A 14041-nucleotide genomic window follows, 5' to 3' on the forward strand; every position below is an offset into this window, starting at 1 on the left:
TGTGTTTGTGTCTTTGTTATGTGGCTTTAGGGCTATGAAACACCACAGCTCCCCAGAAGAGGATTTGGCTGCATTACTCTGGGTTCATTTCCTCATCAATTAGGAAACAACTGCATTATCAGTCAGGGTAGCAAGAACCAGAGACCTTTGCTGGTTCCTGTGATGGTTTTCCTGATGACCATCTTCTCTGATTTCCATCTCACATATGAGCTTATCTGGGCTGCGCTTGTGGGCTCTGAACAGTGCAGCATGATTTTCCATCGCCAGCCCCCCTCTGGACCGTGAAACAGCCACATCAGTTTGTTCTTTGGGCCTTTATCCCAAACGGTCTGTCAGGTCCCAGCAATGGCAGATGCCACAATCACACCGGGTAATTCAGGAAAATTCAGTGGAGAATCGATCTATGTGCAAAGGGAACAGGAAACCAATGGGGCATGGTGACACACCCAGAGTTGGCAAGAGTAGGGAGCCACCACCATCCCTTTGGCATGAAGGGGGCAGGGCAAGGAGTGACTACTGGAGCCCAGAAACAGCTGGGGCTCCACCTTGGCTCGCTCTAGCTGCAGCTGCAGGACGGGAGCTGTGGGCCACAGAAGGACCCACAGCCAACTAATTCTAAGTGGTTCCCCATGAAAGGACTGTGTGAATAAACTCTACTGAATCACTCCCCAATTCCTGCCTGTGTTCCCATTGGCCAACCCTTTTACCCTAAGTGTATTTACTTATTTTGAGAGACAGAAAAGTGTGTGTGTGTACATGCAGGAGAGGGGCAGAAAGAGAGAGAGAGCGAGAGAGAGAGAGCATCCCCACAAGGCTACATCCCCTGACCCAGGATCATGTCCTGAGCCTAAATCAAGAGTCAGATGCCACCAAGGCACCAGGTTCAAAGTCCTAAAGCCACACCCTATTCTATTCCCAGAAGCCTCCCCAACTCTTCCTCTTGTCTAACAGAAGAAAAATGAGGTCACATTAATGAGCCGTAATTACATAGCCTCAAGCCTGTGCTAAAGTCGTTTCCAGTGCAGAAGTAGCTGGCCCAGGAGGGATACCTTTGTGATTCGCTTCTATGGGAGAGGCAGGGACAGCTACTTTTTTAAGGCAACCCCTCAAGAGAGAGACTTCTGGCCCTTAGGTGACAGAGGCCACCAACGGGGTCAGAGCTCTTGTAGGAGCCAGAGAGACATTGTTTGATTACTGGGTAACAGTGAAGTGCTAACACTGTCTCCTACGGACAGGGACATAACCTGGCTCCCACGACCCCATCCCAGAGAGGGGACACACTCCCGCGCTGGGAAGCATGAGGGACCACTAATGGAAGCTCAGCTAACAGCCTCAAGAGAACAAAGTGCTTGATGTCTCCTCTGCCTTGTGTTTCGCCCTCTTTGTTCACCATTTTATAAACAGCTCTCTAGTCACCTAATGCCCCAGCTGCATCAGAGAGAGCTGCTGACCACAGGTCCTCCCACCAATCTTGATCTGACCTTCTGGAGATAATCTTCTCATCCTTGGCCAAGGGAACCTACAAAATATCCAGAACGTTTTCGGGCTCTTGCATATAGAATATGAGCGGATAGTAATACCTGAAAACCCAATATGCAGTCACAGCCCACCTAGTAGACAAAGCCCTCATCCGTCTCCATCTCACAGTAGGTCATTTGGGGTCTTGACCCCACGCTGTGGTCAATCCCCTGGTCTCTGAGGGCATACTTGGCATGTATATATGGGACTTAGAAGCTGACAGAACTTTCTTAATGATTCCTTGATTTATGAAATATAGTCCATTTTGGTAAGAAAGGCTAAGCGGAGGGGTGCCTGCCTGGCCCAGTCAGAGGGTAGAGTATGCGAATCTTAATCTTAGGGCTGTGAGTTCAAGCCCCACATTGGGTATAGAGACTACTTAAAAATACAATCTTTTTGGGGCACGTGGGTGGCTCAGTCAGTTAAGCATCCAACTTTGGCTGAGGTCATGATCTTGTGTTATGTGAGTCAAAGCCCCACGTCGGGGTCTGTGCTCACAGCTCAGAGCCTGGAGTCTGCTAAGGATTCTCTGTGTCCCCCTCTCTCTCTGCCCCTCCCCCCATTCACACTCAGTCTCTCTTTTTCTTTCAAAAATAAATGAAGATTAAAATTTTTTTAATAAAAATATAATAAGTAAATAAAATCTTTTTTTTTTAATTTTAAGGGGGGCTTCTGTGGCTCAGTTGGTTAAGCATCCAACTTTGGCTCTAGTCATGATCTCACAGTTTGTGGGTTCGAGCATCTCATTGGGCTCTGTGCTGACAGCTCAGATCAGAGCCTGGAGCCTGCTTCCAATTCTGTGTCTCTCCCTCTCTCTGCCCCTCCCTCTCTTGCTCTCTGTCTCTCTGTCTCTCTCTCAAAAATAAATAAACATTAAAAAAATTTTTTGAAGAAAGAAAATGCTTTAAAAAAATTAGCTAAAAAAAAAAAGTTAAAGCATGCATAGCTGCCTCCCCACCTTTGGCCGAAATGATAAATCAGAAACAATACAACATCCCGGAAGAAATGCATAGTGTCCTGGCACTCTTAAAGATTTAAAGGTGCAGGGGATAGTAATCCTGGAAAGCCAGACATACCTTGGCAATGGACTTGCATAAACTTCACCACATGGTGGCCCCAACTGCTACTGCTATTTTGTATGTCATATCTTTGCGAGGACAGATCAACACAGCCTCTAGCATTTTGTATGTGACTTCAGGTCAGGCAAATGTGTTCTTTCAGTCGGCACCAGGAAGAAGGAGCAGAACAGTTTGTATTCACCCGAGAAGGAAGGCAATCTGCATTCACCATCTTGTCTCAGGATTATGGCAACTCTCCAGTTCTCTTCCAGGACAAGCCCAAAGGGGGCTTTATGTCTGGACATTGCCCAGAACATAAAACCCACCCACTATATTAATGGCATGGGCCCCTGAGGGCAGCAGGGCCTGGTAGGCCTCTCTGCATTTTGGAGACAGCATAGAAACACTTGAGAATATTGTTCTGGCCCACTTAATGGATGTCTTGGAAATCCGATGACAGTTTCAAGAGAAAGTCTTCCAAGGCAAGAGAGCAATCTGTAGCAGGTTCAGGCAGAACCCAAAGAACCCCAGAAGAACCCATGGGTGTTATAGGTACTCCCGATAGACAAAAGTGACTGACAAGCCCTGAATTACAGCACAGACCTCTAAGGTTCTGTAGTAAAGTCATGCCATCTGTAGCAGAGCGCTTTTACCATACAAAAAGTAGCTCCTGGGAAGCCACTGGGCCCTAATAGACACTGAGTATCTGATCTTGGGCCATCAGGTGACTGTGATAAGACCTACTGAATTCAAGGCCCTGGTTCCCAGAAACAGACCAGGGGATTTGCTCCCACCAGAGCTGTGGCTACAGTAAGGGTTCCACTAAATCTAAAGTTATGGCTGACAGCCTGTCTTGATAATGAGTGAATCCCTAGGCAACAGTGAACTTGCCTCACTACCATGAATAACTGACCCTTATTATCATACAAAGATACATTGTCACATAATAAGGGCAGGGAGAAGTATGAGGCATTCCTTGGTGCAGTGATAACTAAAACCTGTGACTGCAGCAACCCGGGCCTTAACAAAAGGAAAAAAAAAAAGCATAGTAACCTCGGAGACAAAGGTCTAGGTTACCCCACTGGGTAAACAATTAAAAACAACAGAAGAGCTTGTCACCGGAAGGCTGGCGGGAGGAGCAGGAGGGCGGCTGGGAATTGGTGCCAGAGGAGGAAGACAACAACTACTACTAATGGCCCCAGGACCAAGTGCAATGGGAGGAACTGTAGCCTTTCCTTATAAAGTGATTTACATTTAGGAGAGAGCCAAGATGGCAGAACAGCATGGAAGTCTTTTTTCTGCCTCACATCCATGAAATACAGCCAGATCAACACTAAACCATCCTGCACACCTGGAGAACGTATCTGAGGATTAGCACAACAATCTGCACAACTTGAACTACAGAACTCATCAGGTACACTGCGCAGAGAGGTTAATTGGGGGAGAGAGGAAGGAGACAAGGAGAGTAAGGGGAAAGCACCCCCCAAAAAAAGCAGCTGGAGAGAAAGTGGGGGGGAAAGGTGCAAACAGCCACAGGGACTGAACTAAAAAGTGAGAAAGGAGAGTGCTTAAATTCTATTAAGACTCTATAAACAGGGGGAGCACAGGGGCTCAAACTCCACAACTCAAATACCTGTGCTGCTCTGCTGGGAAGGGCGAATTCCCAGAAGAGTCAGTCTGGGAGGTCCTCGGGCCATTCGGGATTTTCCACAATTGCGGAAACTCGGCTGCCGCACTATCGCAGGAACTTTTTCTGGGGCAGGCTGGAACCCAGCCTCAAGTCTCTGGACATTGGCTGCAGCAAGGTCTCACTAGCATTCCTGGGTGCGGCAAGCACCTGGCCATAGCTCCGTGAGACCCTCCCCCAGAAGATCTGAGCGGGTCAAACCCTCAGTTCCTCAGAAGTGAGGAGTCGGGAAATACACATCTCAGATAGAACTCAGGAGCGAGGTGCCACCTCAAAACCTAACCGCGTGGTTACAGACAGTGCAAAAGCAGAGAGTGGACTGAAACTGAAGACAAAGGACTGTGTGCAATTCCTCATCTGGGCGAGCACAGAGTTCTGATACCCGCATACCTGGGTGACGCCATTTTCACCCCGCCCGCGCATGTGCATACACACCTACAGGTGCACCAACAATCCACCCCAGAGAGCTAAGTAGCGTCATCTAGTGGAGAACAAAGCCATTACACTAAAGCCCCACCAAACCGGGCCAACCTCTCTTTTCAGGAACTCAACAAATCTCTCCTCCTGCTTAATTTAAGAACTATAAAGTGCTTCATAGTTTGAATTTTAGGGGAAAACGATGTAATATCAATCGTATCTCAGTCAGTTAGCTGGCCCATCTATTCAATATTCTTTTTTCTCTTTTTTATTCTTTCTTTTTCATTTCTTTTACTTGAATATAGAAAGAATAAAAAATTTACTTTTATTAAAAATATTTTCCTTTATTTTTTCTTTTTTTGACTAAATGTTTTACTTTTTGTAGTTTTATTCAAATTCTATTTTACTTCCATCATTTCAAGTTATTCTATGTCATTGTATTCATTTTCTCAAATTTTCAAACTTTATTCTTCAGTTTGTTTTGTTTTTGTTTTGCTTTCTTTCTTCCTTTTCTTTTCTTTGTCCCTTTTTTCTCTGATTGATCAAGCTTATTTCAATAATCAGACCAAAACACATCTAGGATCTAGCATCACTTATTTGATTTTGTATATGTATGTGTTGCTTTAAATTTTTTGATTTTATTTTTTTTTCCTTTTTCCTCTAATCAATCAAGCAAAAGCACACAATTTAAGATAAAGAGAAATCAGTGACTCATTAAAAAGAGTTAAACAACATCAGAATCATAGGGGTCCCAGAAGATAAAGAGAGAGAAATAGGGGTAGAAGGGTTGTGTGAGCAAATCATAGCAGAAAACATTCCTAACCTGGGGACATCAAAATCCAGGAACCACAGAGGGCAGCCATTAGAATTAACAAAAAGTGACTATCACCAAAGCATATCATAGTCAAATTCACAAAATATTCAGGTAAGGAAAGAATCATGAAAGCAGCAAGGGAAAAAAAAAAGTCCTTAACCTACAAAGAAAGACAGATCAGGTTTGCACCAGACCTATCCACAGAAACTTGGAAGTCCAGAAAGGAATGGCAGGATATATTCAATGTGCTGAATCAGAAAAATTTGCAGCCAAGAATTCTTTATCCAGCAAGGCTGTCATTCAAAATAGAAGGAGAGATAAAAAGTTTCCCAGAAATACAAAAATTAAAGAAATTTGTGACCTCTAAACCAGCCCAGCAAGAAATTTTAAGGGGGACTGTCTAAGGGTAGAAAAGACAGAGGAAAGAAAAAAAAAAAAAAGGAAGACCAAACCCAACAAAGATTAGAAAGGACCAGAGAACACCACCAGAAATTCCAAATCTATAAGAAACATAATGGCAATAAACTCAATATCTTTCAGTACTCACTCTAAATGTCAATGGACTAAATACTCCAACCAAAAGACATATGGTAACAGATGGATAAGAAAACGAGACCCATCTATATGCTGTTTACAAGAGACCCACTTTAGACCTAAAGACCCCTTCAGATTGCAAGTAAAGGGATGGAGAACCATCTATCATGCTAATGGTCACCAAAAGAAAGCCAGAGTAGCCATACTTATATCAGACAATCTAGACTTCAAAATAAAACTGTAACAAGAGATGAAGAAGGGCATTATATCATAATTAAGGGGTCTATCCAACAAGAAGACATGCCAGTTGGAAACATTTATGCTCCAAGTGTGAGAGCACCCAAATATGTAAGTCAAATAATCACAAATATAAAGAAACTCATTGATAATAATACCATAATAGTAGGAGACTTCAATACTACACTTACAGCAATAGACAGATCATCAAACAGAAAATCAATAAGGAAGGCTCTGAATGACACACTGGACCAGATGGACTTAATAGATATACTTTGAACATGTCATCCTAAGCAGCAGAATATACATTCTTCTCCAGAATAGATCACATACTGGGACACAAATCAACCCTCAACAAGTACAAAAAGATCAAGATCATACCATGCATATTTTCAGACCACAACACTATGAAACTCAAAATCAACCACAAGAAAAAAATTGGAAAGATAACAAATACTTGGAGACTAAAGAACACCCTACTGAGAAACGAATGGGCTAACCAAGAAGTTAAGGAGGAAATTAAAAAGTACATGGAAGCCAATGAAAATCACAACACCACAACCTAAAACTGCTGGCACACAACAAAGGCAGTCATAAGAGGGAAGTATATAGCAATCCAGGCCTTCCTAAAGAGGGAAGAAAGGTCTCAGATACATAACGTAACCTTACACCTCAAAGACCAGGAAAAGAAGAGCAAATAAAACCCAAAGGCAGCAAAAGACAGGAAATAATAAAAATTAGAACAGAAATTAATGCTATCCAAACAAACAAACAAACAAAACCAGAAGCTTGTTCTTTGAAAGAATTAACAAAATTGAGAAACCACTAGCTGTTGGGAGTCGCTGAGCTTTTGGCTGCCTCAGGCAAGGATATTCGCTCTCCAGGGAGTACCAAGAAAAACAAGATTTGCATCTGGAGGCTGGGGAGTGCCATTTCCTGGTCCAAGATTTGGGTGACTGTCATGCTGGGCCAGACGTAGAATGGCCAAGGTGCACAAAAGATCAAAACCGCATTTTGGATTATTCAGCGCTAGCTTCCCCTCCCCAGCATTGCAGACGCTAGTCTGCGCGCTTCCCTTTGATGCTGTGTCCAGAGTTTGGAGTTTTGTTTTCGGTTTTTTCCCCTTTCTCTAATATTCATTTGACTCTGTTACCTGGCAACCAACCTGGGTTAGTTCCCCACCCCAAACCATATGTAAGATACAATGTTTTCTGGAAAGAGAGAAGAAGGAAAGGAAGAAGAATAAAAGAGAGGCTTGATCGGATTCCGTGTGCTGTCTTCACTCTCTGCGCCCCTTTTCCTGCCCTTTCTCTCCCTCCCTCAGGAAAAGAACCCACGAGGATTCTCCGCCCTGCCGGTCAGGGCGGACGAGACAGGTACCGCGGAATGCCGGGGAAGAGCGCGCCGGGACCTGACTTCGGCTAAGACAACTAGCCAGTTTCATCAAAAAGAAAAAGGAAAGGACCCAAATAAATAAAATTATGAATGAAAGAGGAGAGATCACAACCAACACAGCAGAAATAAAAACAATAATAAAAGAATATTATGAGCAATTATACGCCAGTAAAATAAACAATCTGGAAGAAATGGACACATTCCTTGAAACATATAAACTATCAAAATTCAAACAGGAAGAAACAGAAAATTTGAACAGACCCATAACCAATAAAGAAATACAATTAGTCATCAAAATCTCCCAAAAAACATGAGTCTAGGGCCAGACAGCTTTCCAGGGGAAATTCTACCAAACATTTAAGTAAGAGTTAACACCTATTCCTTCAAGCTGTTCCAAAAAATAGAAATGGAATGAAAACTTCCAAACTCTTTCTATGAAACCAGCATTACCTTGATTCTAAAACCAGACAAAGACCCCATCAAAAAGGAGAGCCATAGACTAATCTCCCTGATGAACATGGATGCAAAAATCCTCAACAAGACTGGACCCAACAATACATCAGGCAAATTATTCACCACGACTAGGAGGGATTTATACCTGGGATGCAGGGCTGGTTCAATATCCACAAAACAATCAATGTGATTCATCACACCAATAAAAGAGAGGACAAGAACCACATGATCCTCTCAATAGATGCAGAGAAAGCATTTGACAATATACAGCATTCTTTCTTGATTAAAAAAAAAAAACGTAAGAAAGTAGGGATAGAAGGATCATACCTCGAGATCACAAAAGCCATATATGAAAGACCCAACACTAATATCATCCTCAATGGGGAAAAACTGACAGCTTTCCCCCTAAGGTCAGGAACAAGGCAGGGATGTCCACTCTCTCCACTGTATTGGAAGTCTGAGCCTCAGCAATCAGACAACACAAAGCAATAAAAGGCATCCAAATCGGCCAGGAGGATTTCACTCTTTGCAGATGACATGATACCCTATATGGAAACCCTAAAAGATTCCACCAAACAACTGCTAGAACTGATCCAGGAATTCAGCAAAGTGGCAGGATATAAAATCAATGCACAGAAATCGGTTGCATTCCTATACACCAACATAAAGCAACAGAAAGGGAAATCAAGGAATCACTCCTATTTATGATTGCCCCAAAAACCATAAAATACTTAGGAATAAACATAACCAAAGAGGTGAAAAATCTATACAGTGAAAACTATAGAAAGTTGATAAAGGAAATTGAAGAAGACACAAAAACATGGAAAAACTTTCCATGCTCCTGAATAGAAAGAACAAATATTGTTAAAATGTCAATACTACTCAAAGCAATCTACATATTCAATGCAATTGCTATCAAAATAACACCAGCATTCTTCACAGAACTAGAACAAACAATCCTAAAATTTGTATGGAATCAGAAAAGACCCTGAATAACCAAAGCAATCTGGAAAAAGAAAACCAAAGCAGGAGACACCACAATCCCAGACTTCAACCTGTATTGCAAACCTGTAATCATCAAGACAGTATGCTACTGGCCCAGGAACAGACATTCAGATCAATGAAACAGAATAGAGAACCCAGAAATGGACCCACAAATGTATGGTGAACTCATCTTTACAAAGCAAGAAAGAATATCCAATGGAAGAAAGACAGTCTCTTCAGAAAGTGATAATGGGAAAACTGGATAGTGACGTGTAAAAAAATGAACCTGTACCACTTTCTTACAGCATACACAAAAATAAACTCATTTAGGATGAAGACCTAAATGTAAGACAGGAAGCCATCAAAATCCTCGAGGAGATGGGGCGCCTCAGTCGGCTGAGCGTCTGGCTTCAGCTCAGGTCATGATCTCACAGTTCATGAGTTCGAGCGCCACATCATGCTGACAGCTCAGAGCCTGGAGCCTGCTTCCAATTCTGTGTGTCCCTCTCTCTCTCTCTGCCCCTCCCCTGCTCATAATCTGTCTCTCTTTGTCTCTCAAAAATAAATAAATGTTTAAAAAATTTTTTTTAATTCCTCAAGGAGAAAGCAGGCAAGAACCTCTCTGGCCTTGGTCATAGCAACTTCTTACTCAACATGTCTCCAGAGGCAAGGGAAACAAAAGCAAAACGGAACTAGTGGAACCCCATTAAAATAAAAAACTTCTGCAGAGCAAAGGAAACAATCAGCAAAACTTAAAGGCAATTGATAAAACGGGAGAAGATATTTGCAAATGACATATCAGATAAATGGTTGGTATCCAAAATCTATAAAGAACTTATCAAACTCAACACCCAAAAACAAATAATCCAGTGAAGAAATGGGCTAAAGACATGAACAGCCACTTCTCCAAAGAAAACAAACATCCAGATATCCAACAAACACATGAAATAATGTTCAACATCACTCATCATCAGGGAAATACAAATACAAATCACAATGAGATACCACCTCACTTCCGTCAGAATGGCTAAAATCAACAAGTCAGGGAACAACAAATACTGGCGAGGATGTGGATAAAGAGATCTCTCTTGCACTGCTGGTGGGAATGCAAACTGGTGCAGCCACTCTGGAAAACAGAGTTTCCTCAAAAAATTGAAAATAGAACTAACCTATGACCCAGCAATTGCACTACTGGCATTTATCCAAGGGATACAGGTGTGCTGTTTCAAAGGGACACATGCACTCACCCCAATGTTTATAGCAGCACTATCAACAATAGCCAAAGTATGAAAACAGCCCAAATGTCTACTGATGGATGAATGGATAAAGAAGATATGGTATGTATATACAATGGAGTATTACTCAGCAATCAAAAAGAATGAAATCTTATCATTTGCAATTACGTGGTTAGAACGAGAGGGCATCATGCTAAGTGAAATTAGTCAGAGAAAGACAAATATAATATGACTTCACTCATCTGAGGACTTTGAGATATAGAACAGATGAATATAGGGAAGGGAAACAAAAATAATACAAAAACAGGGAGGGGAACAAAAACATAAAGAGACTCTTAAATATGGAGAACAAACAGGGTTGCTGGAGGAGGTTTGGTGGGGGGATGGACTAAATGGGTAAGCGTCATTAAGGAATCTACTCCTGAAATCATTGTTGCACTATATGCTAACTAACTTGGATGTAATAAATAAATTTTATATATATATATATATATATATGTATGTATATATATGTATATATATATATATATATAATAAAGTGATTAACATTTAAATCAGCAGACTTTGAAGTCCTCCATAATGCAGGTGGCTCCATTCAATCAGGTGAAGGCCATATATGCAAAGACAGTTTTCCTGACATAGAAGGACCTCTCCTCAGGACTGCAACATAGAGGAGCACCTAGGTGGCTCAGTTGGTTGAGTGTCTGTCTTTGGCTCCACTCATGTTCTTGTGGTTCTTGAGTTTGAGCCCCACATCAGGCTGCCTGCTATCAGCGCATAGCCCACTTCATATCTTTTGTCCCTCCCTCTCTGCTCCTCCCCCACTTGCTCCCTTTCTCTCTCTCAAAAATAAATAAACATAATAAACATAAAAAAAAAAAAGACTGCAACACAGAAAACCTGTCTCAGTCTCCCAATGGCTGCCCTGAGTGGTTCAGACTCAACACTGCAAGGTCAACCCTTACCTGAATCCCCAGCCTGCTGAAGCGCCCTACAGAGATTTCAAACTTGCCATTTCTCACAGCGGCAGGAGCCAATTCCTTAAAAATAAATATCTCTTATAGATAGATAGATACTATATATAATGTGTGAAAATCACATCCATTAAGAACTACTACCTCAAAGGAAAAATGATTTGATATATTGGAGTACAAAAAAAGGAGCTCTATTGATCAAAAGACACCTATAAGAGAATGAAAAAGCAAGCCACTAAGTGGAGAAAGATCCTTGTATTGCACGTACCAACTAAGGGTTCACATGCAGAATTTATAAATAATGCCTATCAAGCCATAAGAAAAAAAAAATCAGACCATCCAAAGAAACACAGACCAGAGACTGGAAAAGGAAATTCACAAATAAAATATCCAAATATGTTTCAATAAACATATGAAAGGCACCCAACCTCATTTGCAATCAGGAAAATACAAATTAAAACCACAACACAATACACATACTAACCAGAATAGCTAAAAATAAGAACTGATGATATCAGTACAGGGAAGGAAGGCAACAGGAACATTCCTACAGTGCGGGAGAGTATGTAAACTCACTCAATCACTTTGACAGCATCAGTTGACAAACTCAAGACAGGCACATCCTCTGACCTATCAATTTCATTTCTAGGAATATACCCAAAAGAAATGCCTGCCTCATAAAGCATGACCAAGAATGCTTATAGCAACATGATACTTGGAAACAATCCAAAAGTCCACCAACAGTAGAATAAATGAATAAAATTGTGGTATGGTAATATTACATGAGATACTACCCAGCAACAAAAAGTACCTGCTGTAACGTACGATAACATGGATGAATCTCACAAACATAATATTGAGAAGGGAGAAAAAAAAAAAAAAACAAGCCAGACCTTAAAAGAAGACCTACTGTGTTATTGTGTTAGCCCATTTATATAAAGTTCAGAAACCAATAAAACCAATCTATGTGTTAAGAGCCAAGACAGCAGTTACCATCAGTGAGGATGAAGGAGCAAGAATTAGGGAAAGGCACATGGCTGGGGAATGAGAGTCTTCTGGAGAGCTGGTGATGCTCTATTCCTGACAGGGGTAGTGGTCACAGGGATGTGCTCGCTCTGTGACAACTCATTGAGTTATAGCAGTGTTGCATGTTACAATTAAAAGTTTGAGTTTCTTTTGTTAAGTTGATTCTCAGTCTCTCTCAGTGTTTCAGTTACCTTATTTCTAGTTAACATCTAACTCTTGCTGAGGCACCTGGGTGGCTCAGTTGGTTAAGTATCAGACATTTGATTTCGGCTCAGGTCATGATCTCATAGATCCATGTTGACAGTGCTGGCCCTGCTTAGGATCTCTCTCTCCCTGTGCTCTCTGTGCTCTCTCAAAATTAAATAAGTAAATCAATAATATTTACAAGTAAATAAATTTGTATTATTTACAAATAAATAACTATTATTATTTTAAGTTATTAAATAGAGAGAGACCTCTCTTTTTCCTCACCCAGCCAACTTGACAATATTTTTTAAAAGCGTATTTTTACCCATAGAAGCCCCTTTGACTATGCTAGTTAATCACCAAAGAGAATTTGTTTTTAAGCCTGGAAACATTAATCCAGACATTTTATCTCTTAATTCAAAGGGTTGTTGCCTTTTACTATTTTACCTTTCAATTATTCATTAACTAATTTTCCTGTTTCATGTGTGATCTCTCTTCACACATAAAGGGTGTTGGATTTAATTGGGCATAAACTCGATTACTAAAGAAAGTACAGCTCACTCCTGGCCTGGTTTATACTGCAGTCTAGCTCCAAACCCAAGGTAAAGACATACCTTCAATTCCACCCTAACAAAGCCTGTTCCACCCTTTCCTCAAGCACTACAGCCCCTATTAAACTAACAGCTGCTCCAGCCTCTCCCTTTACTCTTGGAGCTGGTCAGGTGGTCCGCAGTGGAGAGAGCTCTGCTGTTTTCCATTCACACCTGACTCTCTCATCCATTCAATCTTGACCAATAAAAACATACTTTGCTTCTCACCACCTCACTCACTCACTCAAGAGTTCCCCAAAGGGTGCCAAAGAGTTGTAGCAGGCCCATGAATAACCCGTGTTCATCCGGCAAGGCTGCCTTCTACAGCAATCCCAAGAGTATACTGTGTCATAAAATCAGCCAACATTTTATTATGTGTGAATGTGATTTTGAGAATCACGTGAGAATGTGATCTCCTCCCATAGACACTGTGTAAGCTTTTGCTTTGAAATTATTCATGTCCTCCTCACATACAGGGGGCCACTTCATTCTCATCTGCCCATCCATCTCCTTCTTTTTCTCTGGGATTATGTCCCATTGATCATCTTCCCATTAAGTCCTTGCTGATCAGATAAGCCTTCATAAGTTCTTCATATGCCACTAAGGGTTTCAAACCTTCTACTTAGTCATCCATGACCCAGCCATGAAATAGGAGGACCATTTTGGCCCCTGATGTGGCGTTGCTTTTCCTGCCTGTATCTGTGTTTCCTGCCTGTATCTACCTGCCAGTATTTGCTACACTGTTGGCCTGGGAATGGGGGGGGGGGGAGGGAGAGACAAACCCAGGAAAAGCCCCCCCTCCCCAAAGCCATTTTACAGTCCAGGGTCGGGTGCCAAACACTGACGACAGTCTGCAGACCATGCCCCTCCATTTGAGAGAGAACACAGAATTTCTGGGCTAGTGAGGCCTCTGGTGGTGCAAAAAGAGGTATT

The 14041-nt window shown here is 41.8% G+C and overlaps 1 long non-coding RNA gene across 3 annotated transcripts in view; it reads right to left on the minus strand.

Annotated features, from left to right (window-relative positions):
• LOC115300699 overlaps positions 1-14041 on the minus strand; it is an 81950-nt gene that overhangs the window by 57164 nt on the left and 10745 nt on the right. The window lies entirely within an intron of this gene.

The sequence above is a fragment of the Suricata suricatta genome, chromosome 9 (genome assembly GCF_006229205.1).
Source record: "Suricata suricatta isolate VVHF042 chromosome 9, meerkat_22Aug2017_6uvM2_HiC, whole genome shotgun sequence".
NCBI classification, from domain to species: domain Eukaryota; kingdom Metazoa; phylum Chordata; class Mammalia; order Carnivora; family Herpestidae; genus Suricata; species Suricata suricatta.